The sequence below is a fragment of the Euleptes europaea genome, chromosome 5 (assembly GCF_029931775.1).
Source record: "Euleptes europaea isolate rEulEur1 chromosome 5, rEulEur1.hap1, whole genome shotgun sequence".
NCBI lineage: Eukaryota > Metazoa > Chordata > Lepidosauria > Squamata > Sphaerodactylidae > Euleptes > Euleptes europaea.
Genome location: NC_079316.1, coordinates 112,168,452 through 112,183,146, shown reverse-complemented (window position 1 = coordinate 112,183,146; position 14,695 = coordinate 112,168,452).

The window sequence follows — 14,695 nt, the reverse complement described above, 5'->3', positions numbered from 1 at the left end:
CTAGGGTCAGTTCAGGCTTGATTTGATCTGGAACCCACTGATTTGTTGTTATTTTTTGGCCGTCCACGGAATCCGTAACCCTCTCCTCCAACACCACATCTCAAAGGAATCTGCTTTCTTCCGATCAGCTTTCTTCATTGTCCAGCTTTCACACCCAGACATAGTAATAGGGAATAGGATGGCATGAATTAACTTGATCTTGGTGGCCAGTGAGACATCCTCACACTTCAGAACCTTTCCTAGCTCCTTCATGGCTGCCCTTCCCAGTCTCCATCTCCTTCTGATTTCTTGTACATAGTACAAGGGAATAGTAATGCATAGTAATAGGGAATACATAGAATACATAGAATGCATAGTAATAGGAAATACGGTGGCATGAATTAACTTGATCTTGGTGGCCAGTGACACATCTTTACACTTCAGAATCTTTTCTCGTTCCCTCATGGCTGCCCTTCCCAGTCTCCATCTCCTGATTTCTTGGCTGCCGTCTCCCTTTTGGTTGATGGTGGTGCCAAGGAATAGAAAGCCTTGAACCATTTCAATTTCCTCGTTGTGAACCTTAGAAAGTTGTGTAATTCTCCTGTAGTCATTACTTTTGTCTTCTTGATGTTCAGCTGCAGTCCTGCTTTGGCACTTTCTCTTTTAACTTTCAGCAGTAGTCGTTTCAAGTCCTTGAAACGCATCTATCTAGATAGCAGCAAACCCCAGGCAAAACCTCCCGCGCAGAAATGGCCACATTTTCCTGTTTTCTGATTATGTTTGCATCTCTAATAGGGTGTTTCTTATTTAAATCCTTGCATTCTGTCACTTGTACATTTTAAATCTAACATTTTCAGTGCATAAGCGAGATCAGTCTCCATTCTGTTGCTTTGACATTTTAAATCTAATATCTTCAGTGCACAGATGAATCTCCATTCTGTTGCTTTTAAATCTAACGTTTTCAGTGCATAAGCAAGATCAGCCTCCATTCGGTTGCTTTTAAGTTTTAAGTCTAATTTCTTCAGTGCACAGATCAAGCTCCATTCTATTGCTTTTAAATTTAACATCTTCGGTGCATAAACAAGATCAGTCTCCGAGTTCCACGGGAAAAAAAGAGGAAAGTAATCTTTGGATATGCAGCTGATAACCAGTAAGAGAAACAGAATGTAAAACTTTAAGAAAGGTACTGTTTAGATATGCAAATATAATCAGAAAATAGGAAACTGTAAGTCAAGTAAGGGGATAATTGGATTGTAACCATAGAGTAAGTTCCATTGCAATGTAACAATTTGATGTTCCTGTTAAGTTTAATTTTTTTTTAAGACCCTTCCAAGCAGAGGAACACCCAGATGTACCAGTAACTAAATGGGTGAACAAATTAGCAGAATATGCAACTATAATCCCAATTATCACCTTCTTTGACTTACAATTTTTTACCGTTTTCTGATTATGTTTGCATCTCTAACAGGACGTTTCTTACTTAAATCCTTACGTTCTGTTACTTTTAAATTTTAAATCTAACATCTTCAGTGCATAAACAAGATCACTCTCCATTTTGTTACTTTAAAATTTTAAAGTTGATTCATAAACAAGATCAGTCTCCATTCTATTACTTTAAAATTTTAATTTAACATAAACAGATCAATCAACCGAGTTCCATGAAACAGTGGAAAATAGTCTTTGGATATGCAGCTGGTAACCAGTAAAAGAAATAGGATGTAAGGATTTCAGTCAGAAATGTCCTGTTAGGTATGCTAATATAATCAGAAAATAGAAAACTGTAAATCAAAGTAGGTAATAATTGGATTATAAGCATAGAGTAAGTTCTGATACAATGTAACAATTTGATGTTCATGTTTGTGTGTTAAGTTTTAAAAAACTTTAAAAACAAACAAACGGCCCTTCCTTCAAGCACAGGAATACCCAGATGTAACTGAATGGGTAAACCAATTTAGCAGAATATGTAACTGGCTAAATTAACATATTTCGTGCATAAACAGACCAATCTCTTGAGATCCATGAAAACATAGAAAATATTCTTTGAATATACAGGGGATCACCAATAAAAGAAATACAACGTGAGAATTTAAGTTAGAAATGCCCTGTTAGATATGCAAATAGAAAATAGAAAAATGTAAGTCAAAGAAAGGGATGATTGGATTATAACCATAGAGTAACTTCCAATACAATGTAACAATTTGATGTTTGTGTTTGTATATTTGTATGTTAAGTTTAAAAAGGTTTTTTTTTAAAAAAATTAAAGAAATGGCCCTTCTTTTGTGCATCACTGAAGACGGAACGTCTCCTAGGGCTGTTGATTTGGTTTGGCCCGAACTGAAAATCAGCCGAATTTCCCTTGATTCGGTGGTTTTTAGTTCGGGACGAACCGAACTCAAAAATGGCGGGCAACCGGGGGGGCCGAATTCAGCGAGTTCGGGAGTTCACGAATAAATCCGGCAAATTCGGCCGTCAGTAAGCAGCATTCTCCTCCCCCTGCCAATTGGTGGCCAAGCTGGGTCTTCTTCTAGCCAATCAGTCAGGATTGAGTACTGGAGGAATCAGCTGATGTGCGGCCGGGCCGGTGAGAGAGAGAGAGAGAGGGAAATCTTCGTGTGTGTGTGCGGGAGTGCTTGTGCACATTTGCTCCTTTCCGTGGCTGCAGGGGGCGCATTTTTTGGGGTACAAACCCCAAACTTTCAGGGGATATTCAGACAAGCCTTCTTAAGAGACCACCCAAGTTTTGTAAACATTGGGTCAGGGGGTCCCAAGATATGGGCTCCCCCCCTTTTTCTTTCCATGGCTGCAGGGGGCGCATTTTTGGGTGTGCCAACCCCAAACATTCAGCGGAGCATCAGACAAGGCTTCTTAAGAGACCCCCCAAGTTTTGTAAACATTGGGTCAGGGGGTCCCGAGATATGGGCTCCACCCCTTTTTCCTCTCCCCCCTTTTCCATTTCCGTGTCTGCAGGGGGCGCTTTTTGGGGGGTGCAGCCCCCAAACTTTTATCATAGCTTCAGACAATCCTTCTTAAGAGACCACCCAAGTTTTGTAAAGATGGGTTCAGTGGGGGCAGAAATATCGGCTCCCCCCCTTTTCTCTTTCCGTGGCTGCAGGGGGTGCATTTTCGGGTGTGCCGATCCCAAACTTTCAGCGGAGCTTCAGACAAGGCTTCATAAAAGACCACCCAAGTTTTGTAAACATTGGGTCAGGGCCCCCCGAGATATGGGCTTTCCCCTTTTCCCTATTGGGATGAATGGATCACCCTCGAGAGATGCATACATATGGATCTCATATTGGATACAAATGGAATCATATTGGATTACCCAGCCTCCCAGCCGCTCCTGATGGAACAGAAGACAGCCACAGTAAGACCCCTTTGGAGGCTTTAATCTGTAATTTTTCTTTTCTCTCTCTGTGTGTGTGGGGGAAAGCAGAGTCTGTCTGTGTGTGGGGAGGGAACAGTTTCTGTGGGTGGGTGGGGGAAGCCAAAGGGGGCTTTTGCCGGTTCTGCCTGGGGTGTGTGTTCCCCCTCCAGTCTCTCTCTCCCTGGTTTGAGGGGGGGCTTCATTTTTATGTCTTCAGGTTTTCCCTCATTCATAAGATCAGTTAGGTTATTTTGATGCTTGCTCAAAACTGGTTTTCAAATGGTGACTTAAAGAATGCATCTGCCTGGTCCCAAGTCCAATGCAAAAGGAGAAATTCCACCCCCTCCTGCTCATTATGCATAGCTAGCTGCCTCTGTCCCTTTCCATGGTTTGCAAACTCCCAGGTGTCAGGTGTTGCTTTGCACTGTTGCAAAGGTGCTTGTGTTGCTTTGCACTGTTGCATTGCGTGCTTGTGTTGCTTTGCAGTTGTATTGTGTTGCTTTGCACTGTTGCATTGCGTGCTTGTGTTGCTTTGCAGTTGTATTGTTTTGCAAAATTCTTCACACCTGCCCCGCCCTTTGCATGTTTGCAAAGGTGTTGCTTTGCAGTTGTATTGCTTTGCAAAGTTCTTAGCACCTGCCCGGCCCTTGCTCTCATCAGCTGTTTGTCGGGGCTGGGAGCTTTGTGCATGGGCGGCAAGCTCTGCCCAGAGATGCACATTAAGGGTGGGGGGACCCCTTTTGGGGCCCATATCTCAGCCCCCCCTGACCCAATCTTTACAAAACTTGGGGGGTCTGGCAAGAAGGGTCCTTTGAAGCTCCTCTGAAAGTTTGGGACCTCTACCCCCCAAAATGCCCCCCCAGAGCCACGGAAAGGTGCGGTTGTGTTTTTAATGGCTTTATTCGGCCGAATTTTTTCCCCGAACTTTGAATTCCCACCGAATTGCACGGACCCGAAGCGGGGGAGTTCGGACTTCGGCATATCCCGAAGCTAAACGGGCCGAATTCAGCCGAATCCGAACTATACCGAATTTTTTTTAATTCAACAGTCCTAACGTCTCCCCCAGCAGCGGGTGGGTTCCCTAGCCGAGGTCTTCACTAATAAAATGAATGTCCAAACCTTCAGGCTGCAGCTTCTCCCAAGTCTCGTGTTGGATTTTTTTTCTTTAATTTAATGATTGACTTGTGATGGCAGTTTAACTAGAGAAAAACAAAACCAAAATCTTTCCAAATTCGCCCTTGTGTGCTCGAAGCTGGTTTTTTAAAATATATATATATTATTTTGGTGCACGGGTTCATTTCTGTTATTTTTGCTTCAGAGGAGGATGGCAAGATGCACAGAGGGACTAATTTTGAAGAGTTTCTTCTTAAGCGTATTTAGGATTTAAACCACTAGTCAGTAAGGCTAGATTTAAATCATGGTTTTCGACATAAAGACTTGTAGAGTATTCTGCTCAAAAACTTTCACTTTCATTTTTACTTCTTGCCCCTCCCTCCTCACACTGAGCTCCTTATGCAGATCTATTCCACTGCAAAGAATCTACAATTCATTGAACTTCTTGAAACTTAGCACTTAAGAGGTAAGGGGCTGATTATGTGTACGTAGGTTTGCAAAGGAGCAATGGGATTAAGGTCATTTTCTCAGCTCAGTATGTTTATAACATTTTTGCCGTGAAGAAGAGGCATGTTATCTCTGCAGACACAAATTCACAATTTTGAGAACTACAAAACCAAGCATCTGTGATAATGTCTTCTAGATAGAACAACTGCCCAAAATAATCTTACAGAAACCTCTGGAAGAGCATGACATGGTGAATGGATTAATGGAATTTATTTACCAAAACATTTAAACATGAATGTTAGGGTTGCCAATATCCAGGTGGTAAGCAACAAAACATAGGGCACCTCCGTGCTTGTACCAATAGGTTTGGAAATTATCACGGGATTATAGTACATAAATGCACATCAACAGGTAGTAAATAACAAGTGTATAATAAGTGCTGAAAGGCAAGACAAGTGCAGAACACAAAAACTAAGCAACTAATTATGTACAAATTCTCAGGTAAATCTGAAACAGTCCTTGTCATGTATCTGAGAGTAACAGTCCTCTTCTGGATTTCAGTACTGATAGGCAATTCACTTTTAAACTACGTGACTTCACCAATTGCAATACAAAACATTCTGTTTATTGCCTCCTTTGCCCATGTGGTTTTTTGTACCTTGGATCCAGTACTAGACCCATTAAAAGTAGAATATTAGAACATCGGGCGCGCATACGTGCGAAGCTTTTAAATGCCCCGGTTGTAGATCATTTCATTACGGCTCGGCATTCTGAGAACGACCTGCGCTTCTTTGTTGTTTGGCATTTAAAAGGCAAACGTTTTGACGAGAAATACAGAAAGAATTTTAAGACAGAAAGAGGCTTTTTTCATCCACCTTTTTGATTCAGTTAAACCTAGAGGTTTGAATCTTTAAAATGATATTTCTTGTTTTATTTAATGACATATGTTAGTAGTCTGTAACAGTAGGTTTCCTTTTAGTAGGGTATATACGGTAACCCAGGAAGGAGATGCATTCGGGAACTGTGAGCTAACACCTGTTTTGTATTTAACTGTGAGTGAGGAACTGTAGATTTTATTATACTTGTATCCTGTTGGGAACTTGCTGACAATACTGCTGCAGACTGTCGAATTGGAATTGGATTATTTTTCTATGTAATTGATTTACTTCAACATGGATGTAAGTATATCTTTTATATGATGAATTGAGTAATATAGTTAATACTTTGGTACTATTTTAAATAATGTGTTTAAATGTAGGACGTATTTTGGGACTGAAGAAACTTATGTGAAACGGCTGTCCCACATTTCTTTGGATTTATACCGATATTGGATATCCTGTGGAATTGACTATCTTGAAATCCAGAAGAGGACTGTTACTCTCAGATACATGACAAGGACTGTTTCAGATTTACCTGAGAATTTGTACATAATTAATTGCTTAGTTTTTGTGTTCTGCACTTGTCTTGTCTTTCAGCACTTATTATACACTTGTTATTTACTACCTGTTTATGTGCATTTATGTACTATAATCCTGTGCTAATATCCAGGTGGTGGCTGAAGATCTCCTGCTATTACAACTGATTTCTAGGTGAAAGAGATCAGTTCCCCTGGAGAAAATGGCCACTTTGGCAATTGGACTCTGGCATTGAAGTCCCTCCCCTCTCCAAACCCTGCCCTCCTCAGGCTCTACCCCCAAAATATCCAGGTATTTCCTAACCCAGAGCTTCAACTCTAATGAATATACAGCCTCACGCTAAGGGTGGTGGACTCTGAAGAACCGGGTTTGATTCTCCATTCCTCCACATGAGGGGCAGACTCTAATCTGGTGAACCGGGTTGGATTCCCCCTCCTCCACATGAGCGGCAGATTCTAATCTGGAGAACCGGGTTTGATTCCCCACTCCACATGTGTTGTGGGGAGGGTAAGGGAAGGTGATTGTAAACGTTTGAAAAGGTAGAGAAAATCGACATATAAAAACCAACTCTTCTTCTGAGCAGATATGGGGAGATTGCACAAGCAGGTGGGGGCATGCAGGCAGGTGGGGGCATGCGGGCGGGCGGGTGGGAGGGAAGGAAGGTGCTAGTGCCTGGTGGTGGGCAGAGGAGTGGATGGGGGGCCCTGGGGCTCTCTGCCCTGGTCCCCCCCAAATCCGGAACTGGTCCTGTAACATTGCTTTCCCTGTTGGAAAGGGTCATGAATCAGAACTAGGACATCACCTGGCCAAGCAAATGAGCCGCTCATCCAGAGCAACGCAGCAGCTCCGTGTGGCAAATAATCCAATTGAGTTCTTACCTTCCTCTTGCTCCACAAATCTTCATGCTGCAGCTGCTAAAATCGGAGATTGGCTACCGCAGGAGGAGGAAGAAGAAAATCTGTCCAAAAAGAAAGAGAAGCCCCCGACCATGGTCTTGCCCTCCGCTTGGGCCGGGAGGTGTTTGGCTGGGCTTCCAAGCCAGGGCCAGGAAGTGGCTCAACCTCTTCCCAGGCCGTCAAGCGCTTAGCTACCAGCCACAAACAAAGTTGTGAACGAAACAAGGCGAGGAGGAAAAAAGGAGCGACCAGCTGTCCTTTTTGTACTGCTGCTTTGGCAAGGATGAAGAAGACATAGGCTCTGGGGAAAATATGCGGAGCGCTTTGAACACACTGTCTGACCAGCACTGGCAGGTAGATTCCTGTATTTTTTACTTTTTGGTATAGTCAAGCAAAGAACTGACACTGTTATGTGAAAAATGAACCCTGTTGCTTGCGGGGGAACCTCCTGAGACTTGGTTCTGGCTTAGTGTGGCATTTGGTATTTTGACTCATGCTTAGATCGCTTTCTGAATGTACTGCAAAAAGCTGTCCATTAACTAATTGAAATTATTCCTTCCTTAACGATCCTCAGTGCAGTTTCTTCTAAATGAAAGCACTTCTTTAAGTGGTTGTTTTTTAGTTTAAAGACATAACTATATGAAGTAGTTTGCATCAACCCAACCCTACTAGTAGGGTTGCCAACCTCCAGGTGGTTACAAGTCAAAAGAAAGGGGCACCTCCGTGCCTGTACCGAATAGGTTAGGAAAACAGCACAGGAGAATATGTTTACAAGGGTGGCAAAAATCTTATTGAGTGCTTAGACATAAATGACAAAACAATAATGGAATACATAAACATGAACTACTCTACTGATATATACAATATATACAAAGTATGTATGATGCAGTCTCTATGCAACAGAAGTCTTCTTGGTGTATATTCTTCTTGATATTGACAAGTTCTTAAAATAATCCAATAAATGGTGTATAATCAGAGTAATCCCAATAACACAATTAATGGGAAAAGATGGGGAGATGGCCGTTTCACAGTCTTTTCTTCAGCCCCAAATCCAATTAACTTTTATATTTCCATATTAATTCTCTGCCTAATACATCATCAGGTTATTTCACTGGTTCCTCGAAGGATACTCCAAAGTGTGGCAGCAAATTCCTCTTTTCCTCTTTGGAGTATCCTTCGAGGAACCAGTGAACTAACCTGATGATGAATTAATATGGCAGAGAATTAATATGGAAACATAAAAGTTGATTGGATTTGGGACTGAAGAAAAGAATGAAACGGCCATCCCCCCATCTTTTCCCATTAATTGTGTTATTGGGGTTACTCTGATTATATACCATTTATTGGATTATTTTAAGAACTTGTCAATATCAAGAAGCATATACACCAAGAAGACTTCTGTTGCATAGAGACTGCATCATACATACTTTGTATAGTATATATCAGTAGTTGAGTAGTTCATGTTTATGTATTCCATTATTGTTTTGTCATTTATGTCTAAGCACTCAAAAAGATTTTTGCTACTCTTGTAAACATATTCTCCTGTGCTGTTTTCCTAACCTCCAGGTGGTAGCTGAAGATCTTCCACTATTACAACTGATATCCAGCCAATAGAGATCAGTTCGCCTGGAGAAAATGGCCGTTTTTGGCAATTGGACTCTATGGCATTGAAGTCCCTCCCCTCTCCTTACCCTGCCCTCCTCCCTCAGAATCTCCAGGTGTATCCCAACCTGGTACTGGCAACACTAGTTTGAAGGGGGACATGATTGCTCTGTTTAAGTATTTGAAGGGCTGTCACAGAGGAGGGCAGGGAGCTGTTCCTGTTGGCAGCAGAGGAAAGGACTCGCAACAATAGGTTTAAATTGTGGGCAGAAAGGTTATTAGGCTATTAGGAAAACAAATGTTTACAATTGAGTTGTTCGACAGTGGAATCACCTTCCTAGGGAGGTGGTGAGCTCCCCCTCGCTGGCAGTCTTTCAGCAGAGGCTGGACGAACACTTGTCAGGGATGCTCTAGGCTGATCCTGCATTGAGCAGGGGGCTGGACTAGAAGGCCCCTAGGGACCCTTCCAACGCCATGATTCTATGTGTATATATAATTGTACATTACATATGTTGTATGTAAGTTGATGTTAAACATTAAAGAGTACAGTTGTTTGGATCTGAAGAGAAAACGAGTTGTTCTTTTACTTGGGAAGTAAGCGCCTAAGGCCTAACTACATTAACCAACCCTGAGTATTCTGGCAGAGGCTTTCATGCTGGCACCCAGGGCCGGTGCTACCATTAGGCGAACTAGGCAGTCGCCTAGGGCGCAGACCTCAAAAGAGTGCAAAACTGACCTGAGGGGCAATTTTTTTAAAAAAATTGCAGTTTCAAGTTTTGTGTTTTTATTTTTTTCTACAAGATGTTTGTTTTTGAAAATTGGTTTGCAATGTAGGGGTGCAAGTAGTTAGTCTTGTCTAGGGTACAAAAATGCCTGGCACCGGCCCTGCAGGCACCACAATTTCAAAACCAGGAAAGTTGGTCATTTCGATGAATGCATACCACTGCAAATGAAACACGCCCCCCCCCCCCAGTATTCTCCTTGAGTAATGGAGGAATTCAAACTGGTAACATAGTAGGGTTGCCAACCTCCAGGTAGTAGCTGGAGATCTGCTGTGACAACTGATCTCCAGCCGATAAAGTTCAGTTCACCTGGAGAAAAATGGCCGCTTCGACCATTGGACTCCATGGCATTGAAGTCCCTCCCCTCCCCAAACCCTGCCTTCCTCAGGCTCCAGCCCACAAAGCTCCTCCAGTGGCAAAGATTGACCTGGCAACCCTGTTACATACAGAAGCCTTGGCCATTGGACTTATTGTTCACCAACATCACAGTGTAAGATTTACAGTACAATCCTAAGAACACTCTTAGGAGTAAGCCCCATTGAGTAGATCTGAGTTGCATTCTGAGCAGACCTGTTTAGGATTGCTCTCCTGGTTTTCACTTCTGCATTCTAACGTGCATGCACAAAACTCCTAAGATCCTGGAGGACTGTTCTGACTATTGGCTGATTCCAGATCTCCCCACCGACAGCAGTGATCTGACAGGAGCTGAATTCCAGAATTTTATACAACTCTGATTATTCTAGCTCAATTTTAATCTGGTGTCTTGAACCTAGGTTTGTCACAGAAAACTGCATCGGTCACTCTACTGGCAGGGGCAATGGCTAGGGTTGCCAGTCTCCAGGTGGTGGTTGGAGATCTCACGCTATTGGATCAAAAGAAGATTAACCCTTCGGATCAAAAGAAGATTAACCCTTCGAGTCCCTTCGCGGTCGCCAGTTGAAGTGGCCAGCACTGTACCTTTTGTGGCTAAATTGTTAGATTTATTTAAAACCACGTTACCTTAATAAACTTGCCTTAGGAAGTGGTGGTGCAACATATTCAAATTGTAAAACAATTCTATTTATTGCAAAATACTTCAGTAAAATAGTGAAATGAAAAGATGACAGAATACAACAAATGAATATAAATCCAACAAAACACAATTATAAATCAATTATCAACCTATCAATAATCATGCCAGGGATCTAAGTCCCATACAGACAGCACGCAGCATGTCTGGGTGTTAGTGTCCCAATTTCTCTCAATTTCCAAGCCCCTTATATAGGAATTACCCTGGGAAACTGTAATCTTGGGGATTTACTTATGACACCTTTCCCAAGGTTTCTCATACATTCTCAAAACACATCTTAATCCATTCCACCTGCTTTCCCACCTCCGAAGGTCCTATGCCCCAGGGCTATGTCTGCTGCTGATAAGGCTGTTATCAGATTTCCAATGTCAAATCCATCACTTATGCTAGGTGTGAAAAGTATCAGGAAAGGTGTTATAAGCCTCTTTCAAAGGGAATTCAGTGTAAGCCAAGCACCCCCACTCTGGCAGCATTCCAAAATTCAAAGAGACGAGAATATTTCGTTCTTATCTGGATGTTTATGTTTTAACCAAGATTGTTGGCTATGCGCCCGGTAACGGCTCACCCTTTTTCTTTCTAGCCTACCATGAAGCGAAAGCATGGAGTTTTTTCTTCCTGCTAACATGAAAACAAGCTGTTAATTAGCAACTGTTGCATAAAAAACCACCCTTTTAAGCTAAATTAAATTTAAAATACTGCTTGCCCACTACATTGTCATCCCAGGAAATGTGTGGTTTTGCCCCACACATCCCTCCCCCATTGGTTTCTGATCTGCATAACGTGAGGTCTGGGTTGCGCAAGCCACTGCTCCCTTTCTGTTGAAGATGTGAGACCGAGATATGGTTCAAGTTTGTCTAGTGGGTTCATGGGGAATGCTTTATTTGAAAAGGGCTCCTGCCAAATCTCACACAGCCACTAGAGTAGACCGGCTTTCTACTCACCAGGGAGACCCAGAATGTTAGGGCATCACTCAAGGGGTGTTGTAGCAGCCCTAATAGTCCACACTAGCCTGATCAGTTGTGACTCAACGGCATACTTGCCCTGACCTAAATAACCCACGCCAGCCCGATCTCGTCAGATCTTGGGAGCTAAGCAGGGTCGGTGTTTGGATGGGAGATGGCCAAGGAGGACTGGGGTAGCTACGCAGAGGAAGGCAATAGCAATCTTGGAAGCTAAGCAGGGTTGGTGCTTGGATGGGAGACTGCTAAGGAAGATGGGTTGCTACGCAGAGGAAGGCAATAGCAATCTTGGAAGGTAAGCGGGGTCAGTGCTAGAATGAGAGATGGCTAAGGAAGATGGGTGGCTATGCAGAGGAAGGGAAAAGCATTGTCAGAAGCTAAGCAGGGTCGGTGCTAGGATGGGAGCCAAGAAAGACTGGGGCTGTTACACAGAGGAAGACAATAGCAATCTCGGAATAGCAATTTCGGCAACTAAGCAGAGTCAGTGCTTGGATGAGATATGGCCAAGAAAGACTGGGGCTGTTACTCAGAGGAAGGCAATAGCAATATCAGAAGCTAAGTGGGGTTGGTGCTTGGATGGGAGACTGCCAAGGAAGACTGGGGTTGCTTTGCAGAGGAAGGCAATAGCAATCTTGGAAGCTAAGCAGGGTCAGTACTTGGAAGGGAGATGGCCAAGGAAGATCGGAGCTGCTACGTGGAGGAAGGCTATGGCAAACCACCTCTACTCATCTCTTGCCTTGAAAACCCCATGAGGTGAAACTTCATTTATCCAAAATTAACCACCAGTGGTTTGCGCACCTATTCAAGAAATAAATCTTGTATATGATTATGTCTCGCTCTCTGTTTCATCCCAGGATGAATGGTCATGGAAAACAAGAACAGGGCTGGTATCCCAGATTGGAAAAATTCACCACTCCCTAGAGAAATCCAGAGAACATCCTATGAAGGTGAGCTGGGATGAATGATGAGTTCACCCTAGAGCATTTGCACAAACACAGAAGCAGCTTAGGCAAGTCAAATGTCCCCTCCAACCCTCTGAGGGAACAATATCAGTCTACCTTCTAGGGATGGTGTAAGGTGCAAGTTAATCTACATGAACACTTTTGAAAACTCCAAGGGCATGCCTTGATGGCAAACTGACATTAGAAAGTGCATTTTTAAGCAGCCCACCAGAGGCTGAATTGTAGGGTTGCCAACCTCCAGGTGGCAGCTGGAGATCTCCCACCATTACAACTGATATCCAGGCGATAGAGGTCAGTTCCCCTGAAGAAAATGGCCACTTTGGCTATTGGACTCTATGACATTGAAGTCCCTCCCCTCTCCAAACCCTGCCTGCTCAGGCCCCAGCCCAAAATCTCCAGGTATTTCCCAATCTGGAGCTGGCAACCCTACTGAATTGTGACCCAGAAAGTCTCTGGCTGAAATCTAGGGCAACTGCCGAGAACATAGCCCAAAAAGGTACCCATGCCCCAGAATTCTTAAGCAGGAACAAGAAGGAAAGTGTATCCCCACCACTGAATGAGGGCAAATCTTCTCTCTCCCCCACCCCAAGGTTTGCAGAGCAATAACAGCTTTCCCACAAAAGTAACCCCCCCCCCATTAAGTATTGAGTCCACCAGCAAACTCCAGCCAGGGAATGCAAATAGACTGTTCCCCTCCAAAACCCATCTCCACGCTTCCCAAAGACAAGCGTCCTTTCTCTCCTTCCTTCCACGCCCATTATGGACTGAACTACTTGTCCAGTGGTCAGATCGGGAAAGCTGCTTAACAACCTGGCCTTAATTAGAATGGACAAACAAAGCTTCTTAATCTAAGTCACTTGGGTGTCCTCTGTTCACAGTCTTTCAGTTAACCCGTCAGCTACCGGAATGGCCTCTGCTGCGGTTTCTCCCCTGGGTTGTTTTCTGAATTGGTTCCCACCACCTTAGTTAGTTGCAATTTATTATTTCACGGTTATTTACTTGGTGAGTAGGGTTGCCATCCTCCGGGGGGTGGCTGGAGATGATCTCCCACTATTGCAACTGACCTCCAGGCGACAGAGATCAGTTCCCCTGGAGAAAATTGCCGCTTTGGAAGGTGGGCTCTATGCCATTATACCCCACTGAAGTCCCCTATATTCAGAGCCTGCATTCAGAGAGACCTGTGTGACTACTTCAGATAGTTGGGAGACCCAGTGTGGTGTAGTGGTTAAGAGCAGCAGACTCTGAACTGGAGAACCAGTTTGATTCCCTGCTGCTCCACTTGAGTGGTGGTGGACTGTAATCTGGAGAACTGGGTTTGATTCCCCACTTCTTCACATGAAGTCTGCTGGGTGACCTTGGGCCAGTCCCAGTTCTCTTCGAACTCTCTCAGCCCCACCTACCTCACAAGGTGCCTGTTGTGGAGAGCAGAAAGAATTGTGGTTGAAAGCCGCTTTGAGACTCTGTAAAGGTAGCGAAAAGGAGAGTATAAAAATCAACTCTTCTTCCCCTTCTTAAACCCGGACTAACTTGGGTCACTGTTGTGAATTGTTTCCACAAAGATCATGAGCTGTCCCCTGTCAGATGCCCATCGGCACTGAGAATCCAGTGGTAGGCTGTCTCTGAACATGGGGGGTCCATTAGCCCCTTTGACTAAGAGCCATATCCTCTTCCAGGAATTTGTCTAATCCCCTTTTCAAGCCCCCTAAGCCAGTGTCCGTCATCACATCTTAAGAAAACAGGTTTCATAAGTTAATTGTGTGAGGCGTGCTGAAGACTTTTCTTTTGCCTATCCTGAACTGGCTGCAAGCCAGCATCATTGGGTGACCCCTTGTTCTTGGGTTTAGTGGGACACTGTGACGGTATGACCACTACAGTCTCCTTCGGAGGTCCTGCTTCAGGTGCTTCCACCTTTTGAGATTGGGTGGGTGGCAACCTGGAAGAGGACCTTCTTGGTCGGGGCACCGAAACTTTGGAACTCTCCGCAGGGGGGTTCTTCTGTCGCTGTCTTTTACCAGAGGCTGTAAACGTTTTTGTTTCTTTTGGGATTCCCTCACTCATCCCTCCTTCCTAACCCAAGTTTTAATTAATTTTTAATGTTTTTTATGCA